The sequence below is a fragment of the Chiloscyllium punctatum genome, chromosome 23 (genome assembly GCF_047496795.1).
Source record: "Chiloscyllium punctatum isolate Juve2018m chromosome 23, sChiPun1.3, whole genome shotgun sequence".
Taxonomy (NCBI): domain Eukaryota; kingdom Metazoa; phylum Chordata; class Chondrichthyes; order Orectolobiformes; family Hemiscylliidae; genus Chiloscyllium; species Chiloscyllium punctatum.
Genome location: NC_092761.1, coordinates 19,783,525 through 19,804,462, shown reverse-complemented (window position 1 = coordinate 19,804,462; position 20,938 = coordinate 19,783,525). Strand labels below are relative to the sequence as shown.

The 20,938-nt window shown below is 42.4% G+C and overlaps 1 long non-coding RNA gene and 1 pseudogene across 2 annotated transcripts in view; both read left to right on the top strand.

Annotated features, from left to right (window-relative positions):
* Positions 1-554: 554 nt before the first annotated feature.
* Positions 555-1,460, top strand: LOC140493937 (cyclic AMP-responsive element-binding protein 1 pseudogene; annotated as a pseudogene).
* An 11,009-nt stretch (positions 1,461-12,469) lies between these two features.
* The window catches only part of LOC140494034 (uncharacterized), a 38,453-nt gene continuing 29,984 nt past the window's right edge, over positions 12,470-20,938 (top strand). The window contains exon 1 of one of the 2 annotated variants that reach the window (XR_011963867.1): positions 12,470-12,516. This is a non-coding gene — a long non-coding RNA (uncharacterized lncRNA). Of the gene's footprint in view, positions 12,517-19,172; positions 19,234-20,938 lie in introns of those variants that run through there. The other variant, XR_011963866.1, reaches the window with a different exon arrangement.

The following is a 20,938-nucleotide window of genomic DNA, read 5'->3' as shown; positions in this document are numbered from 1 at the left end:
TCAGCCAATCCTCGTATGTTAGACCTACCATTCCAGGGATTATCCGTGTGAATCTCCGCTGAACACACTCCAGTGGCAGTATGCCCTTCCTGAGGTGTGGGGATCAAAACTGGACACAGTACTCCAAATGGTGCCTAACCAGAGCTTTTTTAAGGCTCAGTAGCACATCGCTGCTTTTATATTCCAACCCTCTTGAGATAAATGACAACATCACATTTGATTTCTTAATCATGGATTCAACCTGCATGTTTACCTTTAGAGAATCCTCAACTAGCACTCCCAGACCCCTTTGTACTTTGGCTTTATGAATTTTCTCACCCTTTAGAAAGTAGTCCATGCTTGTATTCATTTTTCCAAAGTGCAAGACCTCGTGTTTGCTCACATTGAATTCCATCAGCCATTTCCTGCACCACTCTCCCAAACTGTCTAGATCCTTCTGCAGCCACCCTATTTCCTCAGTACTACTTGCCTGTCCACCTAGCTTCGTTTCATCAGCAAACTTCATTGGAATACCCCCAGTCCCTTCATCCAGATCATTAACATATAATGTGACCATGCAGGTAACCATGCCTGGGATCCAATCAACAACATGTCCAGCAGTAACTTTAGTGCAATTGCCGAATGGGCAGACTGTTCAAGCCCAAGCAGCTCAGTCCTCAGTCACGCAGTCCCTTCATGTTCAGACTATTCAGATTTCTACTATACTTGAAAATAAGGACTCCCAGGAATCTGTGGATACAATGACTAACTCTCAGAAATGTAGAGAAATTCTATCGAGATGGCCTTCATACAGGAAAATCCTGAATGAACTTTCTTCTGATCCCCCCAGTGTGCCAAGAAATCGATGAGGAGAAATCAGAAGCAGAGACTGTCTCAACCATTACTACAACGACGATGCAGACACCAATTTATCAGACTAGCAGTGGACAATACATTGCTATTACACAGGGGGAAGCAATTCAGCTGGGCAACAATGGTACAGATGAAGTGCAAGGGCTCCAGACACTAACAATGACCAACGTACTACAGCCAAGGTTGGAGCAGCCATTATACAGTATGCACAGAGCCCTGATGGACCGCAAATCTTTGTGACGGGCAGCCAAGTGGTTGTACAAGGTGCTGCTGGAGATATCCAAACCTATCAGATCCATACAGCTCCTAACTCCACTGCTGACCAGGGAATGGTTATGGCATCTTCACCAGTCCTGCAAAGCCAGCACCAGAATGCTGAAGAAACCACTCGTAATCGTGAGATCTGCCTCATGAAAAACAGGGAAACAGCTCGAGAGTGCCATCGCAAGATGAAAGAGTATGTGAAATGCTTGGAGAATTGGGTTGCTATTCTGGAAAATCAAATTGAAAGAGGTGGTGTACAAAGTGGCCAAAAACAGCATGAAACTAGAACTGGGAAAATATTAAAGGTCAACCGAAAGCCACAAAAGAGCTATAAAGAAAAGTAATATAGAACATGAGAAAAATAAACTAGCACAGACTATAAACACAGAGAGCAAAAGTTTGTATAAATATATATAACAAGAAAAGAATGGCTAAAGTAAATGTTGGTCCTTTGGAAAATGAGAAGAAGCATTTAGTTATGGGATATCACAGTGGAGGATACTAATATCTTTCCAGTAACTAACAAAGAGACAACGGTAGGTGAGGATTTGGAAACTATCATTATTATGGAACAGCGAGTTTTAGACTGTTTGGAGGTAATTGAGCTAATGATAGAAAAGTCTCCTGACCCTGATGGAATGCCTCCCAGGGTACTAAAAGAGATGCCAGGAAAAATAGCAAATGCACTGGCAGTAATTTTCCAAAATTCACTGGACTCTGTGGCAGTTCCAGCAGATTGGAAAACAGCAAAGGTGATGCCACTGTTTTAAAAAGGAGGTGGACAAAAGTTGGGGAATTATATACCAGTTAGTTTATTCTCTGTAGTGAGAAAGATGCTTGGGTCTATTATCAAGGAAGAAATTGCAGGGAATCTCAATAGAAATTGTCCCATTGTACAGACACAGCATGGGTTCATGAAGGGCAGGTCATGTTTGACCAATCTTTTGGAATTCTATGAAGACATTTCAAGAAAGGTGGACAACGGGGATCCAGTGGATGTGGTGTACCTGGATTTCCAAAAGACCATCAACAAGATGCTGTGCAGTAGGCTGTTGCATAATATAAGGGTGCATGGTGTAAGGGGTAGAAGATTGGTTGACTAATAGGAAGCAAAGTGTGGGATAAATAAGTATTATTCTGGCTGGCAATCATTGATAAGTAGTGTGCCTCCGGCATCGGTATTGGGACTGCAATTATTTACAATTAATACAGATGATTTGGAGTTGGAACCAAATGTAGGGTGTCAAAGTTTGCATGTGACACTAAGATGATTAGCGGAACAAAGTGAGTGGAGGACTGTGAAACTTTGCAGAGGAACATAGATAAATTGAGTGAGTGGGTAATGGTCTGTCAAATGAAATAGAATATTTGTAAATATCAAGTTTATACTCTTTGGTTGTACTAACATTAAAAAAAACTTGAATGTTAAAAAGTTGCATCATTTGCTCTGCAGAGGGACCTGAACATCCTTCTGCATGAAGGTTGGTCACCAGGTACAACAATCAGTTCAGAAAGCAAATGGAATTTTGTCCTTCATTGCTGAAGGGATTGTGTTTAAAACCAGACTTAATGTTCCAGCTGTATTTGGGTGTTGGTGAGGCCACACCTGGAGTACTGCATGTAGTTTTTATCTCCTTAGTTGAGAAACGATGTACTGGCACGAGAGGAGGTACAGAGGAGGTTAACTAGGTTGATTCCAGAGTTGAGGGGGTTGGCTTAACAGAGACTGAGTAGATTGGGATTATATTCATTGGAAATCAGAAGAATGGAAACATAAAATAATGAATGAAATGGACAAAATAGAAGTAGAGAAGGTGTTTCCACTGGTAGGTGAAGCTAGGACAAGAGGGCATCACCACAAGACTAGAGGCAGCAAATTTCAGACTGAATTGAGAATGAACTTCTTGACTTCTATGGAATTCATTGACCAGGGAAGTCGTTGATGCTAGTTCAGAAAACGTTTTTAAAGCTAGGTTAGATTTTTAAAAACGTAATTAATAAATGGATTCCGTGAGAACGCGGGTAAATGGTTGTGTCCACGAAATGATCAGCCATGATCTTATTGAATGGCAGAACAGGCTCGAAGGGCAGGACGGCCTTCTACTGTTCCTAGTTCTTATGTTATACATCCCTCCCTCATTCGTGACTTGGAGGTGTTGGTGTTGGATTGGGATAGACAAAAGTAAAATTCACAGAACACCAGATTATTGGTCAACAGGATTATTTGGAAGCACTAGTTTTGCTGCTTCTTCATCAGGTGGTTTTGAGATGGTGTCATTTTTAACTCTTGTAACTCATGAACAGCAACATGCCACGAAGCAATCCGCATGCTCCAGCCAACAATGGACCCGGGTGATTGATGTCAGCGGCGGACCAATGGAAAGGCAGGGACGGAGCTGGAGGACCTGGCGGAGCAGTTGGTCCTCCGACCAATAAGGGTGAACGAGGGGCGGGACCCGACTATACCACGTAATCATCCTCACAGTCGTTTCGGGATGTGCGAACGGAGAGCTGTTGGTGAGGATAGAAATAAACAGCAGGAAGCGGGAGGGAAATGGTGTTGGTATGGGTTGAGAGGTTTTATAGACATTTGTTGCACATCCGAAAATACAAATTTGAAACTTAGTCCTGTTTTTGCAGTAAACGGGAAAATGCCTCATCCAGCGATTGACTCGAGTAAGCACCACCATCTTTATTCGGGGCAACGATTCACTGGACACGTTCAGCCGCCAGCTTTGTAGGGGGCAAAGTTCAGCGGGACGCATGTGCAGCCTTCTCTGGTAGAGAGTCATTGGGCAGGATTTACACAGAGCATATTCACACCCAGAGAAATGGTTTTCTTTTCCTCTGGACTTGTTTCGTCATTCATTTTAAATGATTTGGATGTGAATAGAAGTGGTACAGTTAGTAAGTTTGCAAGTGACACCAAGATTGGTGGTATTGTGGACAGTGATAAAGGGTATCTCAGAGTACAATGGGATATTGATCAGATGGAAAAATGGGCTGGGGAGTGGCAGATAGGGTTTAATTTAGATAAATGTGAGGTGCTGCATTTTAGAAAAGCAAATCAGAGCAGGACTCACACACTGAATTGTAAGGTCTTGGAGAGTCTTGCTGAACAAAGAGACCTTGGAATGCAGGTTCATAGTTCCTTGAAAGTAGATTCGCAGGTCGATAGGACAGTGAAAAAGGCATTTAGTATGCTTCCCTTTATTGGTCAGAGTTAAAAATCACACAACACCAGGTTATAGTCCAACAGGTGTAATTGGAAGCACACTAGCTTTTGGAGTGACGCTCCTTTATTGGTCAGAGCATTGAGTAAAGGAGCTGGACAGGACATTGGTTAGGTCACTTTTGGAATATTATGTGCAGTTCTGGTCTCCCTCCTATCAGAAAGAGGCACTGAAACTTGAAAGGTTTGAGAATTGATTTTCAAGGATGTTGCCAGCGTTGGAGGATTTGAGTTGCAAAGAGAGGCATAATAGGCTGGGTCATTTTCCCTGGAATGTCATAGGCTGATGTGTGATGTTACAGAGGCTTATAAAATCGTGAGGGACATGGATAGCATAAATAGACAAGGGTTGGTGGAGCCCAGAACGAGAGGATATAGGTTTCGGCTGGGGGGTGGGGGTAAATTCAAAAGGAGCCTAAAGGGCAACTAAAATTGTAACATTTCAAAGGCATTTGAATAGGAAGGGTTCAGACGGATGTTGGACAAGTGCTGGCAAATGGGAATAGATTAGGTTAGATATCTGGTTGGCATAGATGGGTTGGATGAAAGAGTCTGTTTCTGTGCTAGACAGAGCTGGACATCTCTGACTGTGGGATCATAAAAGTGAACTTGCTCTGATTCATCTCTGGGCTCCTTGATGTCCGCTTGTTTGTTCTCTTGCTTTCTCAGTCTCTCGTGTGTATTTTTGCTCGGTGTAATATTTTACTATTACGTTCACAGACTTCTTTGTAAATGAATTGTCCACTGCTGCCTGGCTCCTGACCATATACTCCATTATCAGGTTATTTTTTCCACAATATCTTTGACAGTCAAGAGTTCTTTTTTCCCAATAAGTGAGTGGATTTTCCTTCCATTTCTGACAGTCAAATTCTGCAGCATTTTCAATCCCTGTAAATCATATTGCACTCCCTGAAACATGATGTGTATTTCTCCTTCCACAGATACCTGTGATCAAGGCCAAAGCTCTGTTGCCTGTTGAGAAGGTGATGTTTGACTTCCTTGTACAGCTGCAGTTGGTATGGTGAAGGTGCTCCCACAACGTGGCTGGGTAGGAGACATTACAGATAACTTACTCAGAGATAGTGAAGAGTAGAAGATATATCTGTACAAATCAACGCATTTTTAATTTCACAAAAATATTGAGAACTTTTGACATAAGGCCACAGATGGAGAATATTATGTCCAGTGACCAAACCTTTGTGAAATAAGCAATTTTTCAGGAATGACTGAAAGGAAGAAAGCAGGTCTTAGAGGGTGGGAATTCCAGACCATGTTGCCTTGGAATCTATAGAAACAGTCACACAGCTGAACTCAAAAATAAACCCATCATTGGGAGTCTAAACTAAAATGAGTTATTGAGATGTGAAAGGGTGTCTGGTGCATGGAGATAGGAATGATTACAGCCAGGAATTAAGTCAAGGGTGTGAAAATAAATTGCTGTTGCTTATAATTGGGAGCCTTTTGATGGATCAGCAAGTTCTGGTACAAGTGAGCACTTGGGCGGTAGAGTTGTCAATATTCTCAATTTTCAATATAAGGAGGGTGATTGTGGGATGTTGGCCAGGAGTGGGTTTAGATAATGAAATCTAGAGTTAACAAAATGAATGAGAGTTTCAGTAAATGAGCTGAGACTGTGGTGAGGTCAGGTGATATCACTGAAGTCGAAATTGTGGTGTTAGAGTGGGACTGGGCTGTCACCCTCCCCTCCCCTCTGGAATTCAGCTGTTTATCAGTCTGTGAATCAAGTCTGTAACAAGACCAGGAACTGAGTGGCCCTGGCAGAACCCAAACTGGGCGTCACAGAAGGTTATTGCTGAGCAGCTGCGTGACAGCACTGTTGATGACACCTTCCATCACTTCACTGCTGAGCGAGTGTCGACTGATGGAGGGAAATTGGCTGGGCTGGCTCTGTCCTGCGTTTTTGTGTTGAACATGCCTGAGCAATGTTCCACAATGTCAGTAGGTGCCAGTGCTGGAGCAGTACTTGTCTTGGTGGGCAGCAATTTCTGGAGCACAACCATCAGTATTGCCACAATGATGGTAGGGCTGACAGCCTTTACACTACTTCTCCATTTCTTGATCTGATTTGAAATAAGTTTTCAACCAATTTGATTCACATCTGTGATGTCAGGGACCAATGTAGAAGGCTCATCCACTTGGCACTGCTGGCTGAAGATTGCTGCAAATGCTGTTGCCTTGTCTGTTGCATGGATGTGTGAGACCCTCCATCAGTAAGGGTGGGGATATCTGTGATGCTTCCTGCAGTGAGTTGTTTAATTGTCCATCACCATTCCTGACTAGGTGTGGCAGAACTGCAGAGCTCAGATCTGAACAATTGGTTGTTGGATCCCATAGTTCTATTTGGTGTTGCTTGCACTGTTTGCCGTGCAGGTTGGGTAGCTTCACCAGGTAAGCATCACATTTTTATGTATGCCTGGTATTGCTCCTGGCATGCCCTGTGGAACTCTCCATTGAACTAGGGTTGATCCCCTGGCTTGATGTTAATGGTTGAGTGGGGGATATACCAGGCCATGAGATTTCAGATTGGGTTGGAGTACAGTTCTGCTGCTGTTGTTGGCCCACAGTGAGGCAGAAGTTGCAGGGTCTCGAGGGCTGATTGTGTGGTTGTATTTTCCAGTGCATTGGTAGATGTAATGTGGTCCATCCAGTTTCATTCTTTTGTTGAGACTGTGCAGTGATTAATACAATGAGTGATTTGGTGAGCCAGTGTCAGGGATGCAACCTTTAAAAGCAGGTTTTGTGATTTACACATGAAAGAAGTGAAACTATCATGGCATTCAAACAGATGAAAGACTCAATAGACAATCAAGGTATTTTTCAATGGATAATTTCAGTTATATCACACTGTAAATTTTTGCCATAAATTCTGTGCCTTAGAATTGTGCCCTCCACAATCACCTGATGACGGAGCAGTGCTCCGAAAGGTAGTGTGCTTCCAAATAAACCTGGTGGACTATAACCTGGTGTTGTGTGATTCTTAACTTAGAATATTACAGCACTACTAACAGGACTGCATGTAAACAGGCTGTCCAGTTAATCAATACATTCAGAAGGATTTCCTCCAAGTTTGATGACGCAATATTAGTCAAAACAGTCGGCTTCAACCTGCAATGTTGCTCTGAACAAAAACTTCAGGCTGACACAAAGCTCCCCACCCCACTGCAATGTGGTAACTGGGCCTGGCCCAGGAATTGGAACTGGGACATTTGTGGACTGTGATCTCAAAGGAAGCGAGCAAACACAATTCCGACAGATTAGTCCTCAAAGATGAATAGCAAGTTTGAGACAAGGCAGGTGGTATGCCATCTTGCACTTAGCTTAACTGCATTTCTTATTTACAGTAGTGTTTTGCAAAATATAAAGAACTGTGTTTTTTTTCATGGTTGGGGAGTTATATCCTCATTGATCACAGTTGCTGCCTCTCGCTCCTCAAGTCAAATCATAGGATCTGTAACAAAACAATAAACTGCAGGTGCTGGAGATCTAAACCCCAGAAACAAAGTGCTGGAGAAACTCAGCAGTTCTGAGGGCATTGGTGAATTGAAAAACATGTTACATTTCAAGTTCATTGACTCTTCATCTGAACGGACAAAAGTCATGAGACTTTGAACTTACAATGTTTTATTCCCCTCAGAGATGCTGCTGGACCTGCGGTTCTCCGACGTTGTGCTTTTTATTTTGAACTTTTTTTATAAAACAGATTGGAAAATACTAATCTGCAAAAGTGTATTGTAAACATGAGCATGGTGTCCACACTTGAGTTACAGAAGCACGCCTCAGTTTAAAAACTTGATTTAACTCAAAGTAACATTCCATCTCAAAATTAGCCGAGTTACACCAATAATAAAGCTCATCCACCGAATTTGGCACTTCAGTGCAACATCCTGCAGTGTTGTACACAGCCACCTTTACCAAAGAATGATCACATGTCCAAAATTGAAGGCCAAGAGCATGTTTCTTTAAAGGAACTGAACTCAAACTCTCAATTTTTTTGGAAGAATTTTTATTAAACTTGATTGAACATTTAAATCTCAGAGTATAATCTTTGCTCTTTTAAACAAAGTTTGTGGGAAAGATCCCACATCTTGCTTAAGGTTCAGTTCAGTCTGATACATAGAACCATAGGTCAAGCAAACATCACACTTTCCATTCACTTCTACAAATTGTTTGTAAAATCATGTCACGTTAAAGAACTGGACAATAAATGTCACTGTATGCAACACGAGTGAAGCCTGTGACAGCAGATTTAGCTTTGGAGGGCAGTGTGTTTGCTTTCTAAATTCTGGGAGCACTTTGGGAGACTGCTACCAGATGGTGATATCTGGAATGCACTGTTTAGCTTTGGGAATCCTTGGGAGACAATCTGTGGTTTCAATAGTACTTGGCTTGTGTTGGTGTCCAGTAAGCAATTCATAAAGTTTCTTATGTATTGTTGTTGACTACCCGAATGGTATTCAAATCTGCCAGGTTGCCTTCAATAGTGTGAATGCATCTATTGTAAATATTTGGAATATTCCAGAACTTCCCAGTGCTTGGCAAATTCAGGGGGAACAAAAAATCACATTTGAGTAATTTGAAATTAAGAATCCAAGATGATGTCACCACGTCAATTAGTTAAATGGAGTGCTCATATTTAAAACACCTGTTATCCATAGGAATGGATGGACTGACTTGGGATTGGGACCAAAATCCTAGCTGGGGAGTGTGAAATGTGCTTTGATAAAGTCACCTGCATTTACCAACAATAATTTGGCAAGCTCGGAAATTTTAAAAACAATATGAGCTTCATTGCTGCTCCAGTAGGGTCTCAAGCTCTGTGAAAAAAAAAACAATGGTCAGGTTTATTGCATACACTCTGAAACACGTGTTCCTTCTACAGATCCTGCAAGTTTCCCCAATGAGCATAGTCCATCCAAATGATGTTGCTAACTTTGGCCAACTAATTTCTTTCCTAGCCTCAAAAGCCTGAAGAGTGACCAGAAGCAATTACTCCACAGATGTGGGAACATTACCGACGAGGATTTTTTCCGTCAGCATTGACTTCCATATATTCAGTGCCCAGAACAAATAAAAAGCTTGTTACCTTTTATAGAGCAATGATTCAGTGGGAGTAAAACGCGAACATTTTCTTGCTTAATAATCAAGCTGCCTAAATTTTAAAAATGAACACTTCTTAATAGTTCACTAGATCCTAACAAAATATTTTGTGTGAAACAAATCACTTGATACATAGTTATTCAGATAACAAAACAAGTTTGTTCATTGAAGAACCCAGAGGAAAATGTCATGAAATAATGTGAGTTTGATACACCTCAATCATCATTTCAAGTGCATTCTCTGCATAAATTCTCCATTTCCTCCTCGAAGTATTCAACTTCTTGAATAATTGAGAGAATGAAGTCACAGTTGTACAACACAAAATCAGACCCTTCAGTCCAACTTGCCCATGCTGACCAGATATCCAAAATTAATCTAGTCCCATTAGCCAGCATTTGCTCCATATCCATCTTAAACCCTTTCTACTGATTATCAGTTTATTTTACTTTATCAGCACTTGAAAAATACTGACATTTTTTTCTTTCCCAACATTGGTTAAAGAAATCATTCATCCAAGTTAGTTTTGTAATCTTTCACAAAGAAACAAGTGAGAACAACATATAGCTGAGTGAAAAACAAAATACTGCAGTTACGCGATATCTGGGAACACTGTAAAGGTGAGGCACTGATACTGCACAAGTTTGTCAGCACGGTTTCAATTACTGACAATAATTTAGTAATGTCTTAGCCTTCACATAGTTAAGGTAAATGTGAGATATCTGAATGTCATGAATTGGTTCCTATTGCACTTTGATCAACAAAAATTATTCTTGGTTTAATCTACGCAAAGGAGAAAGTGACAACCAAAGAAGCTGGACATCAGAGTCGAAAAGTGTCATGCTGGAAAAGCACAGCAAGTCAGGCAGCATGCGAGAAGCAGGATAGTTGATGTTTCGGGCATAAGCCCTTCATCAGGAACCACAGGCTTCAGAAAAATAACTGGTGTAGACTTATGCCAATACATATGTAGAAGGGTCAGAGCATGTTACTGTCAGATTAGAGATTAATTTCAGATTTGGTACCATTCAGTGCAACATTTCAGTATGATATTTACATATGCACTGAAAAGAGAAGTTGTCGAAAATTACAAGCTCTAGAATGATTATAGGATTAAACCTGGAAATAAAGCTGGTGAAAAAGAATGGCAAAGTGAAGTCCTATCAGTATCGCCTTGAGGAGTGTCAAGTAAGAATTTGAGAGCAGAGTTGCCACTTTGGTGTAATCTTCAGTCTGGCCAAATTGCAGCAAAAAGCTGTTCAATTTTATCTGCAAATTATTGAATGCAAAATCCTCCTTGCAAAATAATGAGGCAGCATTTTGAGATGTCATTTTTATAATATATTATTTTCAAAGCTACTCACAATTAAGAGTGATCACTTGGTGCTGTCTGCATAACACAGTACGAAAAGGAATTAACAAAAAAAAATTATTACCCAAATTCAGAGTCACAAATTCATTGATTATTGCATGAGTTCAGCATTTATAAGTAATCGATTTTTAAAAATAAATACAGATACATTTACTAACTATATTGGAGTACAATCAAGTTTCTTACTGAACAGTGACAGGATTGGACAGAGTCTGCATGGATTTAAGAGAGGGGAATCATACTTAGCAAATTTACTGAAAGAACCTACAGAGTCGAATATTAAAGTAAGAAATTGCAGGACATTTTAAAAAGTTTATCATTAAACAGGATAGACTGGGTTTTGTGAAAGAGAAACTATATTTGATAAATTTGCAACAGTTCATTGAGGAGATAACAAGCAGGGCTGATAAAGGGCAAGCCAATGATGTTCTGTATTTGGATTTTAAAAATGCAAATGATAAGGTGCTACATAAAAGTTAATTGCACAATTTAGGAGCTCATGGTATCGGGGTAATGTATTAGCATGGACTGAGGATTGGTTAACCACACTGGCTGTTGCTGAGTCCTCACTTGCAGTGCTGTAAACAATGATAGCTCCCATATTTAATAAAGGATAAACCAACATTGGAGACCATTCAAAAAAGATTCTCTTAGCTGCTTCGAGGACAAAAGGGTTGACCTATCAAGAATAGATAAGCAGAGGTGACCTTATGGAAACAAGATTCTGAGGAGCTTGACAGGGTGGATGTTGACGAGATCTTCTAGCACCAGTGAAGTCTCAAACCAGGGGACATTACATAAGGGAACATTCATTTTAGAAAAAGTAAAGAATTTTTTCTCTGTGAATGGCTAGAATTTTCTCACCCAAACTTTTGTGAAAATTAAATGTGGGAGGGCAATGGTTGGGTTACTCTTCGGAGTAACATGGTTGTTCTAGCTTGTTGGGCTGAAGGGCCTGTTTCTACATAGTAGGGAATCTGTGATTCTATCTCAAATTATTTTAAAAGAGGGCAGATCAATGTTTGAAATATTGAGCAGTTGAGGGCTATGCAGATCAAGCATAAAAGAGGTGTTGAGGTCTGGGTTGGCCTAGCCATGATCTTATAGAATGGAGGAACAAGCTGAAGGGAATGAACGCCTGCTCCGATTCCTTGAGGCTTCATTTCATGTTTTTTTTTATTTCCAAAGAAAAGCGTGATACAATGTGCTAAAGATCTCAGATGTGAAAATGGGGTGTTTATGTACTGGTTCAGATGGCATTGATGCATCAATCATAGCTATACAGTCATGAGTAGGAATGCAATTCCCTCCATGAATAAAGCATCCAAGTAGCTTCGAAATCGACGTTTCGGGCAAAAGCCCTTCATCAGGAATGCTGCCTGAACTGCTGTGCTCTTCCAGCACCACTAATCCAGAATCTCCCATCACATTACCCAATATATCAGCTGAAGCAAGACGCACTGCGCATGCTCTAGGTAACAAAGCGACCCCGGGAGATTGATGTCAGCACCGGACCAATGAAAGGACGGTGGGCGGAGCTGGATGACCTAGCCGGAGGTTGGTCCTCCAACCAATCAAAGTGAATGAAGGGCGGAGCTAAACTAAACCATGTGATCACCCTCGCGGGCGGAGCAGAGTCGCTGTAATGAATGCTCGGGAAGTTATGGAGAGAAAGGATACGGTAAGGAAAGAAATAAACAGGGAAATGGGAGAAAAACTGTGTTGCTATGAGCGGAGAGGTTTTACAAACAAATTGTGCACGTCGGAAAACACAAATTTGAACGTCCCAGTCCCGTGTTTGCAGGAAACGGGGAATTGCCTTAGCGGCTGCAGGCCTGAGTGAGCGCCGCCATCTTTTTTCAGGACAACGATTCACTGGACACGTGCACCGCCGCCATCTTTGTAGGGGGCAAGGTGCAGCCAGGCGCATGTGCAGCCTTTCTCCAGTAGAGAGTCTTTGGGATCATAGCAGCCAATTCACCTCTCGGCTCCCTCATGACCACTTTGTCAATATCTAGCTTCCTCAGTCTCGAACCATGGGTGTATTTTTGGTCTGTTTGCTACTGTATTATTACTTTTATAGACCCTTTGCAAATGAGTTTTTCACTGCGGCCCAGCCCCTGACCATGTACTGCTCTATTATCAGATTACTTTTTTCTTGAATATTTTTGATAGTCAAGAATTATTTTTTCCAATAAGCAAGTGTATTTTCCTTTCATTTCTGACTATCAAATTCTGCACCATTTTCATTCCCTGTAATCCATTTTGCACTCCCTGAAACATCAACTGTGTTTCTCCTTCCAAAGCCCTGTTGCTTGTGGAGTGGGTGATGTTTGACTTTCTTGGACAGCTGCAGTTTGTGTGGTGAAGGTGCTCCTACAATGTGGTTGGGTAAATGGCATTATAGATTATTCATTCAGCAACAATGATGATTTGAAGATAATGTCCAAATCAACAACAGTTTGTATTTTTATTATCCTACTTATAATTTCACAAAAATACTATTGAGAACTTTAGACATAAAGCCAGAGATGGAGATATTAGGTCAGGTGACCAAAAGCATTGCCAAAAAGCAGATTTTGAGAGATGTCTTAAAGGTGGAAAGCAGACCTGTGAGGTTTTGGCTGCGAATTTCAGACCATGCTGCTTCAGCAACTGTAGAAACTGCCACACAGGTGAAGTAATGAATTAACAAATGGTTGGCAGTCTCGAAGAAAATAGGTTGTCGAGGTCTCAAAGTGTGTGTGGTGCAGGGAGCTAGGGATTATCACAGCCAGTCATTAAATCAAGTGTGAGAATTTTAAATTGAGGGATATTGACCAGGTGCTGGCAGGTGAGACTAAATTGGGTTGGGGAATCTGGACGGCATGGACAGGTTGGACCGAAGGGTCTGTTTCTATGCTGTACATCTCTATGGCTGTACGCTGTTGATTATAATTAGGAGCCTTTTGATGAATCAACAAACAGAGACTTAGACTTTCTTGCGATTACAGGGAGGTTGAATGTGTGAAGCTGGCCCTGAGTGTGTTTGGAAAATGAAGTCTGGAGATAACACAAGGTGGATGAAAGTATATGAGCAGAGACAAGGGTGGAATCAGCTAGAACTAGTGGTCTTGGATTGGGACTGGGCTGTCTCACCTCACCTCTAGGGTTCAGCTGGTTGCCAAATTGTGAATCAGGGCGGTAACTCAATGGGGAGCTGAGTGGCCCTGGTGGTGCCTACAATGAGTGTCGCTCAGCTGGCTGTTGCTGAGCAGCTGCTGCTTCGTAGCCCTGTTGATGACATTTTCCATCACTTTACTGCTGATCGAGTGTGGACTGATAGAGGGAAATTGGCTGGGTTGGATTGCTCTGTGTTTTTGTGTTGAACATCACTGGGCAATGTTTCACATTGTTGGTAGATGCCAGTGCTGGAGCGGTACTTGGCTTGGTGGGTGGCAAGTTCTGGAGCACAAACCATCAGTATTATTGCCAGAATATTTGCAGGGCCTGTAGACTTTGCACGACTTAACCATTTCTTGATGTTATTCAAACTGAATCGAACTGGCTTAAAACTCACATCTGTGATGTTGGAAACCACTGGAGAAGGCTAAGATGGATCATCCCACTTTGCACATCTGGCTGAAGATAGCAGCAAATGCTGTTGTCTTATCTGATGCATGGGTGTGTGAGGCCCCTCCACCAGTAAGGGTGGGGATATCCGTGATGCTTCCTCCAGTGAGTTGTTTAATTGTCCATCACTGTTCACAACTGGGTGTGGCAGAACTGCAGAGTTGCGATCTGTTCCATTGGATGTAGGATCACTTAACTCTGCTTGCTGCTGATGCTGTTTGATATGCAGGTAGTTCTGTTTGATAATTTCACCAGGTTGGAACATCATTTTTAAGTCTGCCTGGTGCTGCTCATGGCATGCCCTCCTTTCCTGTCCATTGTGATGGGTGAGATCAGGATTTACAAACCCATGAGATTACAGATTGTGCTGGAGTACAGTTCTGCTGCTGTTGATGTCCCACAGTGCCTCAGAGATACCCAGTTTGAGATCCTACATCTCTTCAAAGTCTGTCCCATTTAGAACGGTGAAAGTGTCACTCAACACAATGGAGGTTTTTCTCAACTTTAAGGCAAGACTTGTGTCTCCAAAAGGAATGTGTGATGGTCGCTCGTACTGATACTGTCATGGCCAGATGTATCTGCAGCTAATCAATTCATAACAATGAGATCAAGTATGTTTTACACACTTGTTGGTTCCCTCACCACCCGCTGCAGACTCAGTTGAGCAGCTATATCCTTTACGACCTGACCAGCTCAGTCATAATTCTGTTGTAGAGCTAGTCTCGATTGTGGACATTGAAATCCTGTACCCAGAGTACGTTTGACACCATTTTATTGCCTCAGTGCTTCCCCCAAATGTTGTTCAACATGAAGTATAAGTAATTCATCAGCCAAGGGAGGACGGGGCGTGGTAATCAGCAGGAGCCATGAGACTTCCTGGTCTCTGGTGCCAGTGCTGTGTACTCCCAGGGCAAATCCTCCCTGTTTGTACACCACTGTGCCACACCTCTGCCTGGTCTGTCCTGCCAGTGGGACAGGACATATCCAGAGATTTCAGGAGAAAGTGAAGACTGCAGGTGCTGGAGATTAGAGACAAGAGTCTTGTGCTGGAAAAGCACAGCAGGTCAGGGTGATGAAGGGCCTAGGCTCGAAACATCGTTTCTCCTGCTTCTTGGATGCTGCCTGACTGTTGTGCTTTTCCAACACCACACTCTCGATATCTAGGGATGGTGATGGTGGTGTCTGGTCATTGTTTGTAAGGGATGATTCCATGAGTATGACTATATCAGGCTGTTCCTTGACTAGTCTGAGACAGTTCTCCACATTTTGGCATCAAAAACCATATGTTAGTGAGGAGGACGTTGCACCATCAAGAGGGCTGATTCTGTGATTGTAATTTCTGGTGCCTTGTTAGTTGCCAACTGGTCCATTCAGTTTCATTCCTGTGTTGAGACTTTGCAGTGATTAATACAGTGAGTAGCTGGCTGGGCCACTGTCAGGTTGGCAGGATTTTTTTTCGCCAATGACAATGGATTCATGGAGATCAGGAGATTCCGAATACGTTTTTATTTCTTGAATTCAGATTCCACCATCTGTCAAGATAGGATTCGAACCAGGACTTAAGTCATTTGTTTTAATATTCTGGATAAAACCCTGGTTTTGTTTCTTTGTAAAACACTGTCCATCATCCTGTCTCCTCCATCCTCCCCTCCAACAACGAGTCAGGAGCACATGGAGTTTCTCTGTCACTAAGACTGAGATAGTCCGATCTGCTCCTTCTCTCCCTCCCACTAGCCCACTGAGCCCAACTGCCTCACGTGGTGTTTCTGATTTTTGTCCTCAACCTACATCTCTCTCCAGTGTCTTGTCAAGCCTTATCAGAGCTCACCTTGACCCTTTACCCTAATCTCGCTAAACTCACTTTCCAACTCTCTTTCCTCCGCTGCCGCCTCATCACTCCCCCTCGCCAATTTATAGATATTGTTCCTTGTTCGGTCTGTTGGTCTTTTTTGGTTATGTCCTTCTCTCCCATTCTGTGAAAAACTAATATTTGACCTCACGGTTGTTGGAAAATCCTGCTCCATCTCCACTCTCCTTTTCCTTTCTGAATTCCTTGCATTTGGTGTCCCTCAACGATCTATCCTTGGTCTCTCCTGTATCTCACGTACATAGTGCCAGGAGGTGATATCATCCAAAAACAGTGTTAGATTTGACATGTACACTGACGATGCCCAGCTCTCCCTCCCCATCATCCCTCTCCATTACTCCACTTGTACTCAGTTATCAAACTGCTTATCACATTCCCACTACTCGATTAGCTGTAATTTCCTCCAATGAAACATTGTCATGGTTAAACCCATTGCCTTACCTTTTCCTTTCTGCTGAGCCCCTCCCTCTCACTGGGAACTCTTGAGGCAGAACGACACTCTTCACAATATCGCTGTTCTATCTGACCCCAAGGTGACCTTCTGATCAGACAACTATACAATCACAAACACCAGGAATTCCAATCTCTTAAATGTTGCTTTTCTCCACCTCACCCCAGCTCCATTGCTACTGAAACCCCTTACCTGCGTCTGTGTCGCCTTAAACTTGAATCCAAAACAGAGCCCTTGATTCCGTGACTCAGAATCTGGTTTCAGACTCCCCTCTCAGTATTTACCCTCAGACACATCCTCTCTGTATTTATCCTGTCAAACCTCTAAAGAATCCCATCTGTCTCAATGAGATCACCTCTCTTTCTCCAAAATCCAGTGAGTAGAGTCCCAACCTTTTCAGCCTTTATTTAAACGATAAACCCTCCAAACCAGGGATCGTCTCATTGAATCTTCCCTGAAATGCCTCCAATAAAGTGACACATTTCCTTATCTAAAGGGACCAAAACTGCTCTCATTCCTGCAGATACGGTGGTCTCACCAGCACTTCCACACGGTACTCTCAGGTATATACTCCAAACTCTAATACTGAAAACTTTTGAAACAAAACATTCGATTCCCCTTCCTGATTCCCTGTTGTAACTGTGTGGTAGCTTTCTGTGTTTCCTGAACAATTACCCTGGTCCCTTTGTGGTGCAGCTTTCTACAGTTTCCACCATTTAAATAGTACTTTGTTCTTTTATTATCTCCTCCAAAATGAGCAACTTCCCATTTTCCCCAGTTACACCCCATCTGGCAACTTGTTGCCTCCTTCTCCTGTGCATCTCTCTCTTTTCATAATCCTCTTAGACCTTGACAGTTATGCCTTTTCTAGGAGATATCCCCCCTTCCCATTCTTCCAAACATTTACTGGGAGCACTAGGCAGTGGGAAGTAGACAGAGTTGCTATCTTTTTAGGAATACGCTTTGGAGTGATTGAGAGGATCTTCCTACTCATTGGTCAGGATGAAGACAACTTGCCCATCGTTAGGTATTAGCCTTTCACACCCATGTCTTATTGATGAGGCAGAGCTGCAGCACGGAATGAAAGAAAAGAAAGTAATTCTTGTTCCCCATATCTCACTGACACTTGAATTATTTTCTCCAATGTGTCAAAGAACTGCTGTGTTCAGTCACATAAGATCTCAAGTTGGAATCTCCTAGAAACCCACAGATGTCCCTCTGAGTTGACTGCTGATGTCCTCAAGGGTAATATGTACAGTAATCCTGGGCCACAAGGAGGGGATGGTGTGAGTTTCTAACTTGAACTGATAGTGACAGATTTTATAAACTTGTATTACAGGTGGACGTTCAGATGGTAATCTCAGTAAATATTCTGCTAAACTCTGATTGAATTACTCGGTATATCAGGATCTGGATATTCACATTGTGTGTGTGTGAATATTGTGTTCCAGATCAATCCCATTTGCTGCTTAAAAATTCTCCTTTGAATCATCGCCTCAAAAGGTCTCCCCAAACCTTCAATGTGTCATGTAATCCTTTTATGATGACCTGATGAGTGTAAGGTTTATTATTCGAATGTGTAATTTTTGTATAAGGATGTCTCAAAGAGGGAGCAGAATATTCTTAAAGGGGAGAATAACCATTTTGAGGGGAGGCTGTTGTTTATTGGTATCAATGACATAGGAATAGAAGGGTTCACATTATTGGATCATTGGAATCTCTTGTGGGGTAGAATTGACCTCCATCAGAAGGATGGATTGTACTGGCACTGGAAGGGAACAGTTACTAGTGCTGTTGAGGAGGCATTAAACCGGTGAAGGAATGTGGGTAAACCCAGAGAGAGAGTGAGGGAAGAGCTCAGTCTGACGCTGGTACAGTTCAGACTTCAAACAGTCAAAGCAGACAAGGGCAAGGCACAGGATGAGCAGTTACACTGCATTTATTTCAATGCAGGAGGCCCGATAGGTCGGGCAGAGGAGCTCAGGGTATGGGTTTGAACATCGCACTGGGATATTATAGCAATTACAGAGGCATGACTTAATGATGGATAGGACCAGCAGCTTAATGTTCCACTGTATAGATGCTCTCGCAAAGATAGAAAGGGGACAACAGAGCAGGGGGAGAGAGATTTTTGATTAGGGATAACATTACAACTGGGCTTCAAGAGGGTATTCCTGGGAGTACATCCAGGCAGGTTATACAGGTGGAACTGAGAAATAAGAAAGGGATGATCTCCTTATTGGGATGGTACGATTGATTTTCCCCCGCCCACCTTCCCCAATAGTCAGCAGGGAGGTGAGAAGCAAATTTACTAAGAGATCACTTATCTGTAAGAATAGTATGGTTGTGTACAAGACTTGACCTTCTTTATTATTCATTCACATGAGGGTGTCACTGGCTGGGCCGAAAGGGCAGTAAAGAGTCAACCACATTGCTGTGGGTCTGGAGTCACATGTAGGCCAGACCAGGTAAGGATGGCAGATTCCTTCCGTGAAGGATATTAGCAAATCTGATGAGGTTTTTTTTCGCAATAATCAACAATGGATTCGTGGTCTTTAATAGATTCTTAATTCCAAATTTTTATTGAATTCACATTCCACTGTCTGCTGTGATGGGATCCAAACCCTGGGCCCCAGAACATTACCTGGGTGTCTGGGTTATCCATCCAGTGATAATCTCACTAGGCCATTTGGTAGGGTGAGTGACTGAGGTATCTGTGGGGCAGCACATCAGCACCAAAGATCCCTTGGTTTCTGCGGAAGATAGAAAGGGCTGGCAAGGGAGATATATCCCTGGTGGTGGGGTCTGACTGTAGGTAGCGGACATAGCAGAGGTTAATGGAGATTAGTGGGTGGCAGGTGAGGACCGGGGGATTATATTCTTATTGTGGTTGGGGGGGTGGGGGGGGAAGGCAGAGGTACAGGAAGTGGAGGAAATGCGTTGGAGTGCATTGTTGATCAACTAAGAGGGAAATGCGGTCCTTGAAAGAGGAAACCTTTCTGGGATGTCCTGGAGTGGAATTGCTTCTCCTGGGAGCAGATATGGCAGAGGCGGAGGAATTGGGAGTACAGGATCACGTTTTTACAGGAATATCCTCAAGAGTAATCAGGAGAGAAAAAAAGGGACTTGAAATATCTCTAGGAAATAGTTTAAGGAGAATCCAAAGAGATTCTACAAACACATTAAGGATAAAATAATAACCAGACAGAGAATAGGACCCCTTAAAGATCAACAAGGCCATCTGTGGAACAACAGGAGGTGGGAGAAATACTATGCTATTCTATTCCAGAGAGTTTGGAGAAATAAATAGTGATAACTTGAAAGGTGTCTATATTACAAAGGAGGAAGTACTGGATGTCTTAAACAGTAGCAACGTGGATAAATCCTTGGGACCTGATCAGGTGTATCCCAGAAATTTGTGGAAAGCTAGGAAGGTGATGGCAGTGTCCCTCCCTGAGGTATTTGTATCATTGTTTGTGACAGGTGAGGTGCTGGAAGATGGGTGCCATTATTTAAAAAAGGTGGTAAGGAAAGGCCAGGGAACAAGAGAACAGTCAACCTAATGTCAGTGGTCGGTAAGTTGTTGGAAGGGATTCTGAGATACAGGATTTACATGTATTTGGAAAGACAAGGATTGATTAGGGATAGTTAACGTGGCTTTGTATGTGGGAAATTCTCTCTCTCGAACTTGATTGAGTTTTTTTGAAGATGTGACATAGATGATTGATGAAAGCAGACTGTGGACGTTGTATATGTGGACACTGAACGATGTTCCACCAAGCAGACTGGTTAGCAAGGTTAGATAACATGAAATGTTAGGAGAACTAGCCATTTGGATACAAAACTGGCTTGAAGGTAGGAGGCAGAGGGTGGTGATGGAGGGTTTCTTTGCGGACTGGAGTCCTGTGAGCAGCATTGTCCTGCAGGAATGGGTATTAGGTCCTTAAATAAATGAGTTGGATGTGAATATATGAGATATGGTCAGTGGGTTTACAGAAGTTGGAGGTGCAGTGGACAATGAAGAAGTTTAGTTCAGAATGCAACAGTATCTTGACCAGATGGGCCATTGGAGCTAGGAGTGGCAGACTGGGTTCAATTTAGACAAATGTAAGCTGTTCGATTTTTGGAAAGGCAAATCAGAGCAGGACTTGTACACTTGTAAAGTCCTTGGGA